The sequence below is a fragment of the Pelodiscus sinensis genome, chromosome 3 (assembly GCF_049634645.1).
Source record: "Pelodiscus sinensis isolate JC-2024 chromosome 3, ASM4963464v1, whole genome shotgun sequence".
Taxonomy (NCBI): domain Eukaryota; kingdom Metazoa; phylum Chordata; order Testudines; family Trionychidae; genus Pelodiscus; species Pelodiscus sinensis.
In genome coordinates, this window is record NC_134713.1 from 152,334,656 (window position 1) to 152,348,249 (window position 13,594).

Here is a 13,594-nt window from a genome sequence, read left to right on the forward strand (position 1 = left end):
ACCAATTCCAACACCAATTAATTCTTAAAACCAAACTGCGACACACAGGCTAGTAGCCAGATGCATATCTCCACCACAGTTTTTAATCCTCAGTAGAAGTGTCATTCTTAAGTAATTGATTAGGGCCATCCCTAAGTATAGTGCAAAGTAATATGTCTGAACATTATTCACTTTAGCAGCTGTCACACAGTCATTGAAGGGAGGTTCCTGATTACAAATTGTTTCCATAACAGCTATTAGATCCAACAGGATAGCCACATTTACTACTTTGGCAGCTTGACAGGAGAAGAATGCTCTTTTTCCTGTGGTTCCTGATGGGTTTTCAAACAGGAGCACCGTTTGCAGTTGCCTCCATTTGCGCCTTGCCAGGTGGTACTGCAGTGCCCCTCCACCCCCAAGCTGAAACATTGGCATTGCCAGATCTCAGATCCCCATCTGTTCTGGGCAGGAATTCCAAGTTGTCGACCACTGCAGCCCTCACTTGGCCATTAAACATTGGCTTCAAGGGGAGTGTAGACCAAATGAGGACTAAAGCTCTGCACTTTGCACTAAAGAGAATGCTGAAACACCCTTCTGGATGCAGGATCGGGCTATATAAAAGCTAGACCTAAATGCTTATGTACATATGACAGGGCCTGGAATTTATACAGTTTTTATCATGATAATATTGTGGAGTTTTTGATAGAGAAATAAATTTTACTCACTTTTGTACAAGCTTCTTTAATTTCTCATACAGTACTCATAGGCTCGGGATATATAGCTCTAACTAAATACACACACTCAGACTATGTGCCTGTCTTCACTATGGCAGTCGAATGACACCAGGAAGTATTTCAAAAGGTTATAGTCACTGCCCTGTGACACATTTCTAAATTAAACTCTGGCAAGATTCAGCTATTACTTATTCACCTACCTCTATCATCCAGCACCCATGCTTTTCTTTAGTCTCTGTGTGTGGCATAGATGGATGAAAACAGTCCAGCAGAATGTATTACACAACCTAACGTTTTAGTGATAGACACGGCTTCTGTAAAATTTGAAAAGCAGCCAAAATAAGACTGACCAGGATTATTCATCCTGATGTTGCTGGACTCATTCATTATAAAAGTGGCAGCTTTTTCTTTCTATCACGTGTTAAAAGCATATTTATATTGTAAAGGTTGAACCTCTTTAGTCTGATACTCTCGGGTCCAGCAACATCCATGGTTAGCTTACAAGAAGTGAAAACTTGGACAGATGCCTAGGGAGGAGTATAAATATATTGCTCAAGCATGCAGGGGTGTAATCAGGAAGGCCAAAGTGCAATTCGAACTGCAGCTAGCAAGAGATATAAAGGGCAACAAGAAAGGTTTCTACAGGAACGTTATCAATAAAAGAGTGATCAGGGAGGATGTGGGATCATTACTGGATGAGGGAGGTAACATAATGACAGATGATGTGGGAAAAGCTGAAGTACTCAATACTTTTTTTGCCTCTGTCTTCACAGACAAGGTCAGCTCCCAGACTACTGCACTAGTATGGGAAGGAGGTGGGCAGCCATCGGCAGAGAAAGAACAGGTTAGGAACTATTTAGAAAAGCTAGACATACACAAATCCATGATGCATCTGAGGGTACTGAGGGAGCTGTCAAATGTCATTGCAGAGCCTTTGGCATTTCTTTGAAAACTTGTGGAGATTGGGAGAGGTCCCAGATGATTGAAAAAAGGCAAATATAATGCCCATCTTTAAAAAAGGGAAAAAGGACAATCCCGGGAACTACAGACCGGTCAGCCTCACCTCAGTCCACAGAAAAATCATGTAGGGGATCCTCAATGAATCCATTTTAAAGCTCTTGGAAGAAAAGAAAGTGATTGGGAATAGTCAACATGGATTCACGAAGGCCAAGTCATGCATGACCAACCTGATTGCCTTCTATGATGAGGTAACTTGCTCGCTGGACATGGGTAAGTTGGTGGATGTGATATACCTTGACTTTAGCAAAGCTTTTGATATGGTTTCTGTGACGGGTATTGAAGGTGCGACCACCCTCCTCCTGCCCGGAAGGGGGGGTTCAGCGGACCCACCGCCTGACTGTAGTCTAGGTTTCGGGTCCTCTGCCTTTCAGGACAGGTCCCGCGGGTGCAATCTCCCTCCCCTGAGTCGGGAGGAGGGGCTCGGAGAACCCGGAAATCCCCCAGAGAGGGGTTGTGTTGGGGCCTCTCCCCTCAAGTCTAGCCCATGCTCGGGTGGGGTCCAACAAACATGCGCAAGGTCTGGAGTGGGGGGTCTGGCTGACAGGTGTGTCGTGGACCCCTTGAGTAGGGGTAGATGGGGAAAGGGGGACCCGGGCCCACCCTCTCCTCTGGGTCCCAGCCCAGGGCCCTAAGTGCAGGGTGCGATGCTCCCCTTGCACGGCGGACGAGGGTTACTCCAGAAACCCATCCACCCACAGGTGCCAGAGGCGCACCTCCCCGGCCTGCTTCCTTCCCCCCTCCTGGGTGATCTGCCCGGGGAACCACCATGGGTCCTTACCGCCACTTGGTTGGTCTATGGTCCTCCTGTGCGGTCCGGTAGCCCGTGGGTCCCACGTTGCTCCCTCCAGCGCGGGGGCAGGTCCTCCCTCGCTTTGCCAGGATGGGGCCACTTCTTCCGAGCATCCCCCTTCCATCTCTGGTCCGGCCACTTTTCAAGCAGCCCGGGGGCAGATGCAGAGTGACAGTGCCCCGCCCCCTCCACGTCGGCCTGTGCCGTGGCGTCGGGAGGCCCCGCTCCCTGAGCCTCCCGGCGCCTCCTGGCACCTGCCGGCCTGTCCGCTCCCCCGGTCTCATGACGGGAAGTGCAGGCATAACTTGGCCCTGCCTCCCATGTGGCAGAGCTACGCTGCTTCCCTGCTCCTCCCCAACCCTGCTGAGCCACGGATCGGGGCTGCTGCGGCCAGCCATGGTGCCGGCTCGTTTTCTCTGCCTTTGGGGGGGCGGGTCCTCCCCCTCGGCAGTGTGGACCCTTGCGGGTCCGTCATAGTCTCCCACAATATTCTTCCCAGCAGGTTAAGGAAATATGGATTGGATAAATGGACTGTAAGGTGGATAGAAAGATGGCTAGATTATTGGGCCAATGGGTAGTGATCAATGGCTCGATGTCTGGTTGGCAGTTGCTTTCCAGTGGATGACGCTAAACTAGGGGGAGAGGTAGATACAATGGAGGGTAGGAACAGGGTCCAGAGTGACCTAGACAAATTGGAGGATTGGACAGAAAGAAATTTCATGAGGTTCAACAAGGACAAGTGCAGAGTCCTGCACTTGGAACAGAAGAATCTCAAGCATTGTTACAGGCTGGGTACTGTCCAGCTAAGCAGTGGTTTGGCAGAAAGGACCTGGAGATTACAGTGGATGAGAAGCTGGATATGAGTCAACAGTAGCCAAGAAGGCTAATGGCATATTAAGGTGCATTAGGAGGAGCATTTCCAGCAGATCTAGAGAGTGATTATTGCACTGGTGGGGCCACATCTGGAGTATTGCGTCCAGTTCTGCCCCTTCTCCCTGCATTACAGAAATGATGTGGACATACCGGAGAGGTTCCAGAGGAGGGAAACCAAAATTATGAGGGGGCTGGAACACATGATTTATGAGGAGAGGCTGAGGAATTTGTGCTTTAGTCTGCAGAAGAGAAGAGTGAAGGAGAATTTGATAGAAGCCTTTAACTACCTGAAGGGAGGTTCCAAAGAGGATGGAGAGAGGCTGTTCTCAGTAGTGACAGAGAGCAGAATGAGGAGCAAAGGTCTCAAATTGCAGTGGGGGAGGTCTAGGGATGCATATTAGGAAAACTATTTCACTAGAAGGGTAGTGAAGTACTGGAATGGGTTACGTAGGGAGGTGGTGGAATCTCCATCTCTAAAGATTTTTAAGGCCCTGCCTGGGATGATTTAGTTGGGGTTGGTTCTGCTTTGGGCAGGAGGCTGAACTCGATGACCTCCTGAGGTCTCTTCTAGCCCTATAATCCTATGATTTTAGTTTGCTGGGTGTCCACTTATCCTGGGTGTGGCTACATTTCCTATGGTCCCATAATGTTTGTTTATAGCCACCAGTCCTGGTTCTCTGTTCCATGCTATTATTTAGCTCTAATTTACCCCAAATATCTTCTCAGAGTCCGGTGCCAGCAATGCCCCTCTGCCCTGTATATTGGCTAATCTGGACTGTCTCTACAACAAAGGATTAATGGACATGAATGAGATATTCAAGATGGTAACACTCAGAAACGTGTTGGGGAACATTTTATCCTGCCCAGGCACTCATTAATGGATTTAAAAGTGACCATTCTCTTGCAGAGTAATTTCAGGAACCAACTAGGGAGAGAGATCGCAGAACTGGCCTCCCTATGCAAATTTGACCATTTACCCAGGGACTGAACATTTCCTAGATGGGTCATGTAGCCAGTTAGGGCTCTCAGAGGGGCTCCTCCCCCTCCAGCTCAGTGTGCGGCCACTCCACCTACTACTGCGGGCACTAAACAAACTTCCAGTTCAGTAGCACAGGCCCGGGTCTTGGGCGGGCAACAACAAAGCGAGGCAAATCAGTAAGGGTATGTCTACACTACCCCACTAGTTCGAACTAGCAGGGTAATGTAGGCATACCGCACTTGCAAATGAAGCCTGGGAGTTGAATTTCCCGGGCTTCATTTGCATAAGCGGGTCTCCGCCATTTTTAAATCCCCGCTCGTTCGAACCCTGTGCCGCGCGGCTACACGGGGCACGAACTAGGTAGTTCGAACTAGGCTTCCTAGTTCGAACTACCGTTACTCCTCATTCCATGAGGAGTAACGGTAGTTCGAACTAGGAAGCCTAGTTCGAACTACCTAGTTCGTGCCGCGTGTAGCCGCGCGGCACAGGGTTCGAACGAGCGGGGATTTAAAAATGGCGGAGACCCGCTTATGCAAATGAAGCCCGGGAAATTCAAATCCCGGGCTTCATTTGCAAGTGTGGTATGCCTACATTACCCTCCAAGTTCGAACTAGCGGGGTAGTGTAGACATACCCTAATACAGTAACCCCGACCTTTGTTCAAGGTGAAGTGACAGGTAAACCGTTCAGAGCCTGGCCTTGGTTCATGGTGGGGGGTTAACAAACAGAGGCAAAGTAGTAGTTGAATAGCCTAGGCCTTAGTTCCAGGCAAGGCAATAATAAACAGTAACAAGCTGTAGTTCTGTAGCCTAGGCCTTTATTCAAGGTGGGCAGTAACAAACAGTAGAAGTAGTTTGGTCTCCTTGTTCAGGAGAAGCTCAGGCAATTCGCCTGCGGTGGCGGAGAGGGGGAGGCTGTCACGCGGCAAATGGGAGGCAGGAGGATGCAGGCCCACCCACTCCACTGTATCCCAGGCCATGGTCCTAACAGGAGCAGCAGGAGCTGCTGCTGGGTCAGTGGAGATCCATACTGCAACACGCTGATCCTGGGGCAGTTAACTGTACTTGGTGTTCCTTGGGCTACTTTCCTTCTCCCTCTGTGCACATATCTGGGTTTCAGGCTGGTCTCTCAGAGGGGTTGAGGCTTATCAGGCCCAGCTGGGGTTCAAGTGGTCCAGGCCTCTTGCAGGTCCAGGGTCCCAGCCGGTCCTCAGGCGCTGGCCGGCACAGGCATTTAGGCTGGTTCTCCAGGTCAGGCACAGCTGATGATGCATGCCAGTCTTTGGGTGCAGGCGAACACAGGGGTCCAGGTCAGTCCTCAGGGTCAGGCACACCCAGTGATCCAGGTCGGTCCTCAGCTTCCCAGGCGGGGAGCATCAGGCAGACCTCTGGCTCCTCTGGAGGCGGGGATCTGACTGAGCTCTCAGGCTAGGCTTTTATAGTCTTGGCCACGCCTCCTGGCTTCCAGTCCAGTGACTGGACAGGGTCAGGCTCTATCCAAAAAGGGATCCTGGAGGGGCTCCTCCCCCTCCGGGACAGTGGGAGGCCCCTCCACCCCACTACAGGTCATTATATTCAACACCCAAATGACATCAGCCCACTCTATTAGCCTCGTTTAGCATGGGCACTATAATGGACAGGATTTTTTTTTCTTTTTCTTTTCTTTGCCCCTCTTTTTCTGCTTAAAATTTGTTCCTCTGTGCCTCTTGCTCCACTCATCATGTGAAGAAGTAGGTGGTGCCCATGAAAGCTCCTGATGCTATATATATATCTATATATATCTATATATATATATATATATATATATGTTAGTCTCTAAGGGTATGTCTACACTACCACCCTAGTTTGAACTAGGGTGGTAATGTAGTCAACCGGAGTTGCAAATGAAGCCTGGGATTTGAATTTCCCAGCCTTCATTTGCATGTTGCCGGGCGCCGCCATTTTTAAATGTCCGCTAATTCGGACTCTGTGTCCCGTGGCTACACGCGGCACGAACTAGATAGTTCGGACTAGGCTTCCTATTGCGAACTACCTGTACTCCTCGTTCCACAGGTACAGGTAGTTCAGAATAGGAAGCCTAGTCCGAACTACCTAGTTCGTGCCGCGTGTAGCCGCGGGGCACCGAGTCCGAACTAGCGGACATTTAAAAATGGCGGCGCCCGGCAACATGCAAATGAAGCCCGGGAAATTCAAATCCCGGGCTTCATTTGCAACTCCGGTTGACTACATTACCACCCTAGTTCGAACTAGGGTGGTAGTGTAGACATACCCTAAGGTGCTACAGGACACTCATTTTTTAAGTTTTTTCTCAGAGCCCAGTAAGCAGTGGCAGGGTTGGTAATGCTGCTAGAGAAAATTGACCTCCCATGGTTTGGCAAATCCTCTGGTTCAGCACCGGTCAGGTTTCAAAGGTGCCGGACTAGAGAGGTTCAACCTGCTCTTCTGCAAATTGAGGTCCAGAGGACACAATCTCACCCCCATTGAAGTCGATGGAAAGAGTAGCCTACAGATCAGTGAGAAATGAATTAGCAAAGAGGTGCCTAGAGTAGGACGTCTCACTTATCTGCACACCCAGGACATGTCCAAATCTTGCCACTTCTGCCTGCCTGACATTTCAAAGATTCAGACCTTTTTTTTTTTTTTTTTGTCTATTCAGGCTACCAAGGCTTGTCCAGGCCGTCCTCATCTCATTTTGCTAGGACTAAAATCACCTCTTTCATGGGCAATGTGTATTGCTCTGTTCTGTTTGTGTTATTACCTCATCTCCAAAAACAGTCTCACCCTGTTTGGCTGATCTGTCTACCAGTGGTACCTTGACATCTTGAATGTGAGCTCTCTGGGGCAAGGATTATCTTCTTAGTTACTTGTCTGTATAGCACCTAGTACACTGGGTACACTGGGAACATTTTGGCACTAGTAACTTTCCAAAGTCTTAGAATGGGTCAGGAGTCTGGCCAAGAATAGAACTCGGATCTCTGGATTCCCAATCCCATGCTATAAATCAACCCATGCACTCTTCTTACAAATACGCAAGATAAACAAAAGTATAAACAAAAGGCCTGATTTTGAAAGACACAGATCACCTTCATCTTCCATTGATGGCAGTAGATGTTAAAGGGTGGTCAGTACACCTTTGAAGGGAATCTGCTCCTCTCCAGATTGGACTCACAGGGACTTCAGGGTGTGCTACAGCTTGCAGGGCCCAGAAAAGGGTAACACTCCCAAAATAATAGAGTAAAACCTAGTGAGCAGTCAGGATGCAACTGAATATTCATAGAGGGCAGAGAAGGAAATAAACTATATAGAATCATAAAACTGTAGGTCACCTAGGTCAGTGGTTCTCAACCTGTGGGCTGCAGACCTCTGGGAGCTCATAGTTTATGTCTAAGACCATGTTCTTCTAAGCTGCGGGGCAGCACATCTTCACAGGTGATTAATCAGCCCCGCCCAATCAGTCAGCTCCAAGCAGGGAGCCCTGAGCCTCTGACTAGGCAGAGTTGATTAATCAGCTGTGAAGCTGTACTGCCCTGCAGCTTAAAGGAAACACTGGTCTAGAAGGTTTGCAAAGGATTGTCAATACCATAGAACAGTGATTTTCACCTGTGAGCCATAGACTCCTTGGGGCCTGCAGACTGTCTAAGATTTCCTAAAGGATCTCCACCTCTATCTGAATTTTTTAGGCATCCACCAATGAAAGAAGGTTCATAACCACCGACCTACTCCATCCTCCCTGCCAAAGTAGGACCAAGTATACCTAAACCATCTCTGACAGGTGTTTGGCTAACATGTACCTAAAAGCTCCAGTGATGGGGATTCCACAACCTGCCTTGGGGTGCATCTACACTGCACCATTATTTTGAGATAACTAGTGTTATTTTGAAATAACAATGTGAGCATCTACACAGCCTTTCCATTATTTCAAAATAATTTTGAAATAACGGATGGCTTATTCCAAAATCGGCAAACCTCATTCTGCGATGAATAACACCTATTCTGAAATAGCTATTTCAAAATAAGGTGTGTGTAGATGCTCCACTGCTGCTATTTCAAAATAGCTCCTCACCAGGGCCATTCTAAGTTTTTCCTTCTCATTGCCTCCTAGGGCTCTAAATCGAGATAGCACGTCTACATTAGAGAAGTCTACCTTGGACTAATTTTGAGGCTTCCCCGCAGTATAGACATGCTACTTTGAAATAAGCTATTTTGGAATAACAATTCCAAAATAGCTTATTTCAAAATAAGCATGAAGTGTAGACGTACCCTTTGTAACCGATTCCAGTGCTTAACTTCCTTATAGTTAGAAAGTTTTTCCTAATGTCTTACATAAATCTCCCTTTGCCATAGATTAAATCAATTATTTCTTGTCCTACCTTCAGTGGACATAGAGAAAAATTGATCACCATCTTCTTTAGAACAGCCCTTAACAGATTCAAAGACCGCTATCTCAGTTATCTTGTCTCAAGACTGAGTGTGTCCAGCTTTGTTAAGCAGTTAATTTTTTAACTAAACAAATAAACTCAAATAAATTCTCATCCACATACATATTTTTCTAAAAATGTACTTCCTGCTTCGAGGCAACTCCTACCCCTGAGTCTCTTCTCTAGGCTTCTTATTCAGCTCTGCTTCTATTCCCATAGGGCATGTCTACTAGCAGGGCTAAGCCAAATTAAGCTACGCAACCCAAGCTACGTCAATTGCGTAGCTTAAATCGAAATAGCTTATTTTGGCTTTTGGTGCTGTCTACACAGCAGGAAGTCTGAGAAAGAGAACTCTTCCTCTGACTTCCCTTACTCCTCATGAAATGAGGGTTACAGAAGTCAGAGGAAGAAGTCCTCCAGCTCACCATTATTTTGACTTTACGTCAAAAGAACTGTTTGTAATGTAGATGTGCACTGTGTTATTTCAGAATAATGTCAGTTATGCCAAAATAATGCTGATGTGTAGACGTACCCATAGAGTGAATAAAAAACCTTGGCATATCTCCTACAATGGTCCGGAATGTTTCCTGCAGTGTTCTAATCACTCTCTGCTTCTGCTGTAATTTGTGGGAATTGAGGGAACTAATACCTTGCATGGGAGGTACGTGATGTTCAGGAACCTGTAGTATACAATCCTAGTGCATTTGAAAAGTAGGGAATTTCTGGAATGCTGTCATTTATATATTTTTTTAATAAACAACTGTATATTGCAGTGCTCTTAGGTATGCAAGTATTTTGTAAAATAGGGCCCTGTGTCTTCACATTTGAACACACGCAGGAAAATGCATTTCAGTTGCCTTATGGTTTTATCATCAAATGCAGAAATAACCTTAAACACTCCAGTCAGACTGTGCTCAGTGGGTGGTCTAAAACTCCTATCTGTCCTCTCTATAGCAGAAAAGGAAACTCAATATCAAGTCGTTGTGGCAAAGAGCAGTGTGTGGCTACAAGATCAGATAATTATTGTAAGATTTACACTAATATGACCATTAATCTTTTTATTTTTTAAGGTTCACATGCTTGAGAACTTTTAATCAGTAATTTGAGGTTTGAAGATGTGGGTGGCCAATTAATTTGTTCACAATCAATTTAATGATATGCCATGGATACTGAAAAGGGAAGAGAGATTTGGTATTTTTACTGCTGCAGGCAAAGGCAAGTTCTGCCCTTCCAGTAGATGGATTTTCATTCGAGCCACATGAAATACCAAAAACAATAGATGTGCCCACTAAGAAAAAGGCAGGAAAAACATTTGTGCATAAAAATGTGTGACCTCTGCTGTGTGGCCACATTGGTCAGGCAATGGAATTTTGCTAACATTTTATACTACAGCATATGATAGGATTATAGATGGATTTAATCTTCCAATCTCAATTTTGCAATTTAGTTCTATCACTGTAAATGGATCCAAATGGAAACATTACATCTGAACCTCCTTGAAGATCAGGGAAGCATGGGTTTGCACTTGCACTTTGTGCTTCAGTCATTAATTTATTTCTTCAAATTATTTCATGTGAGTAGATTCTTGCACCCATTAATTGACTTCAACAGGGGTCCAGGTAAGTGCAGGGGTCTGCCCATGCAGAATAGCTTGCAGGACTCGAGCCCTAATTAGGATTCAATGAGCCAAATTTTGCTCTCAGTTTCACTAAGAAACATAGGATTTATACTAGGGATGTTAAATATCAGTTAATTGAATAGTTGACTAACTTAATGAATTCTTATTGGCAGGGCTTGACGAACCGTGGTGAAAGCTGCTTGCCAGCTCCGCATTGCGCATGCGGAAGAGCCACATTGTGCATGCGTGCGCCGCCGGTAAATGGGGAGCCGGGCTGAAATCTACTCGCCACGGGCAAGTAGATTCAATAGATTGTCAAGCCCTGCTGATTGGTTACTGGACTATTCTATAGTCTCTGGGGGCGGGACTGGCAGCTAGTGCGCTCTGGACCCACTCCTGTGGAGCCCCCTGCCACTCTGCTCTGCTGCTCTGTATTAGAGGCAAAAGTGCAGGATGCCAGGCAGGAACTGGTCTGCGAGGGGAGCCAGTTTAAAAACCAGCTTCCTGTACAGACCGGCTGCCTGCTGCCTCATGCAGGGTGACAGCAGCCCCCATCTGGGGTTGGTGCCCAGCTTACAGACCTAGAGTGAGCTAGAACTGAGCTGGGCTGTCTGCCCGCCTGGTTCCTAATACACTTTAAATGGCAGAGCCGCGGTGGGGGTAGGTCCTGGATCCAGTGCAAGTCAGAACTGAGCCGGGCTGCTGGCCAGCCTGCTAAAAAATTTACTGGTGGAGAAGAGGGAGAGGAGGGGGAATGCATGTAGTCTATAGCATTAACCTATAAGCTTTTGCTTATCGATTAATCAGTTAATCGACTACACTATTACATCCCTAATTTATACCATTGTAGCTAAGCAGAATTTGACTTAGACTACTACTGTACATCATGTAGCCCTTTTTGCCAGCACAAGCTTCTGTTTGGCTAGAAAAACATATTACTTTGTTGTTGTTTCTTAATACAAGTCATTGCTAGAAATAAACTGCTGGAAATAAAATGACAGGAAAAATGTTTGCAAACTCAAATTATTTTTGCAAACTGAAAACAATATTTCAGCTAAACTCCATGAGATCTCTTCTATCTCAGTTAATTACATTTTAGATTATTGAAAATTAAAGTAATTTAAGATGTTTTCTTTTCACTAGTGCTGTTTCCCCCTCCCCCTCCGCTTTTGGTTTATTTCTTTGGGAAGAGAGGGTTGGTACATTCTGAATTTGGATAGTAAAAAATGGACTATTCAGTTCCACTCTGTTCCTTGAGAATTTAACTTTTGGTGGTTATGAACTAACACAATGTTCTTGTGTCTGGGATGAATACACTGAAGGGGAATGTTTTAGAGAGAATACTGATTGATTCTTTTAAAAATATTGGTCTTTTAAAAATTAATATTAGGTGTGCAAATCATCTTTGATTCCCCACCAAAACCTAAAAGTTTGAATCTAAACTACCTGACAGTCTCCCTTTCAAAGACCAAAATAAAACCTGTAACTTTTCAGTGGTTGCCTCAGGAACTGAAAATAAATGGAAGCAATACAGAAAATTGCTGTAAGTTTACTGTTATGTCTCTATGGCATCCATATAGAAAAATTAACTACTGTTTTCACTGGAGTTACAATAAATACACTTGAAGGTACCCAGTTGCTAAGGCCTCTGAATGCCTTAAAGAATAACTGGAAACATGATTGGCCAGATACAGGGCAACATGCCCAAATAATACTGTGCATCTCAATAGAAACTTAAGAAAACATGTTTCACCAGAGAGATGTTTCAGCTCTGCTCTGAGGAATACTGAGGAGAGAAAGTTTCTATAGTTGTGATGTCTGGAAAGGGCACCCAGATGCCAGTCCCCTCTGAGGTTAAAAGGAAATATTGGGTGTGCACCTACATATATTCTAAGTGGGGTTGTTAACACTACCTTATACTAAATGTAACGAACACTACCCATTATCAGACTTGTTTTCAGTTGCTTATAACTTTGTGAAACATTAATCATTTGGGCTGAAGTCATCCAGGCTGGATAGCTGTATCATGTTCAATATTTTGGGGAAATTTCAACCAATATGGCTCAGCCATTTCCAAGAATGAGTCTAAGCAAAAATGCAAAGTTTTGCCCAGGTTTAAAAAAACACAGTCAACATTTTCTTGGAAATGTTCTCACTCTCCTAGGCTTTAGAACAGGAATTTGGAATTTGCCCAGGTGGTGGTCTTTGTGTCAGCCTTTGAATACTGCAGTTTGCACATTTTCTGTGGAAACTTCATAAATTTTAACAGCTAAATTTCCTCCAGAGTCCTTCCTCACTGAGGGTGTCTCAGCTCTTAGTGCTGACCAGACTGTGTGTGACCCATCTCTGCAGAGCAACCGAGCATGTCGCATCCCAGCAAAGCTGAACTTTCCTTGCAATTGTTATCTCCAGCTGCAGTAGCCCGGGGTGGGCCCAAGCACTAGAACTGAGAGCAGTTCTACATCTAGACTACGCAGTGGCATAGCGAGGGGGGGGAGGGGGATGGTACCCCCGGGCACCATGCTAGGGGGGTGTCAATTTAGTCCCCCTCCACTTCCCCTCTCATTCCTTGGAAGCTTTCCCCTCCTCCTCCCAGGGTTGGGCTCAGCCATGCGCCAGGTTCAGGGCCCTGCCATGTGGTGGTAGTGGGAAGGCAGGGGATGAGCACAAATTTTGCCTTTGCCTCTGGGCGCATAACACCCTGGCTACACCTCTGACACTATGTACAGTGATGTATGGGATACCTGTACATCCACCCCCCAGTGAAAAAAGCCAGATGCACCAACTCGTACTGTACATCCACCCCCCAGTGAAAAAAGCCAGATGCACCAACTCGTATGATGTGCAGCTATAGGTGTCATTTGGAAAGGGAAGCTGTGGGGAAAGCAGGTCCATCCTGCCAGGCATCATATGAGAAAAATATGTTATCGTATCAGTTAAGACTGTCCGAATGCATATGCATGGGGAGGGGAACAAATTAAGGTTGCACACGCATTCCCCAACTTCTCAGTGCTTTAATCTCAATAATGTTCTTTTAAACTACTTTTTGTGGGGGTTCTATCTATAGCTATAGACAACTGCAGTGTAGGATAACAAAGGAGAGGCTTTCAAAGGTGCAAATGGAATTTAAACAACAGCACACATTGACTTCCAATGGTTGCCTCAGGAATTGAAAATGAAGTTAA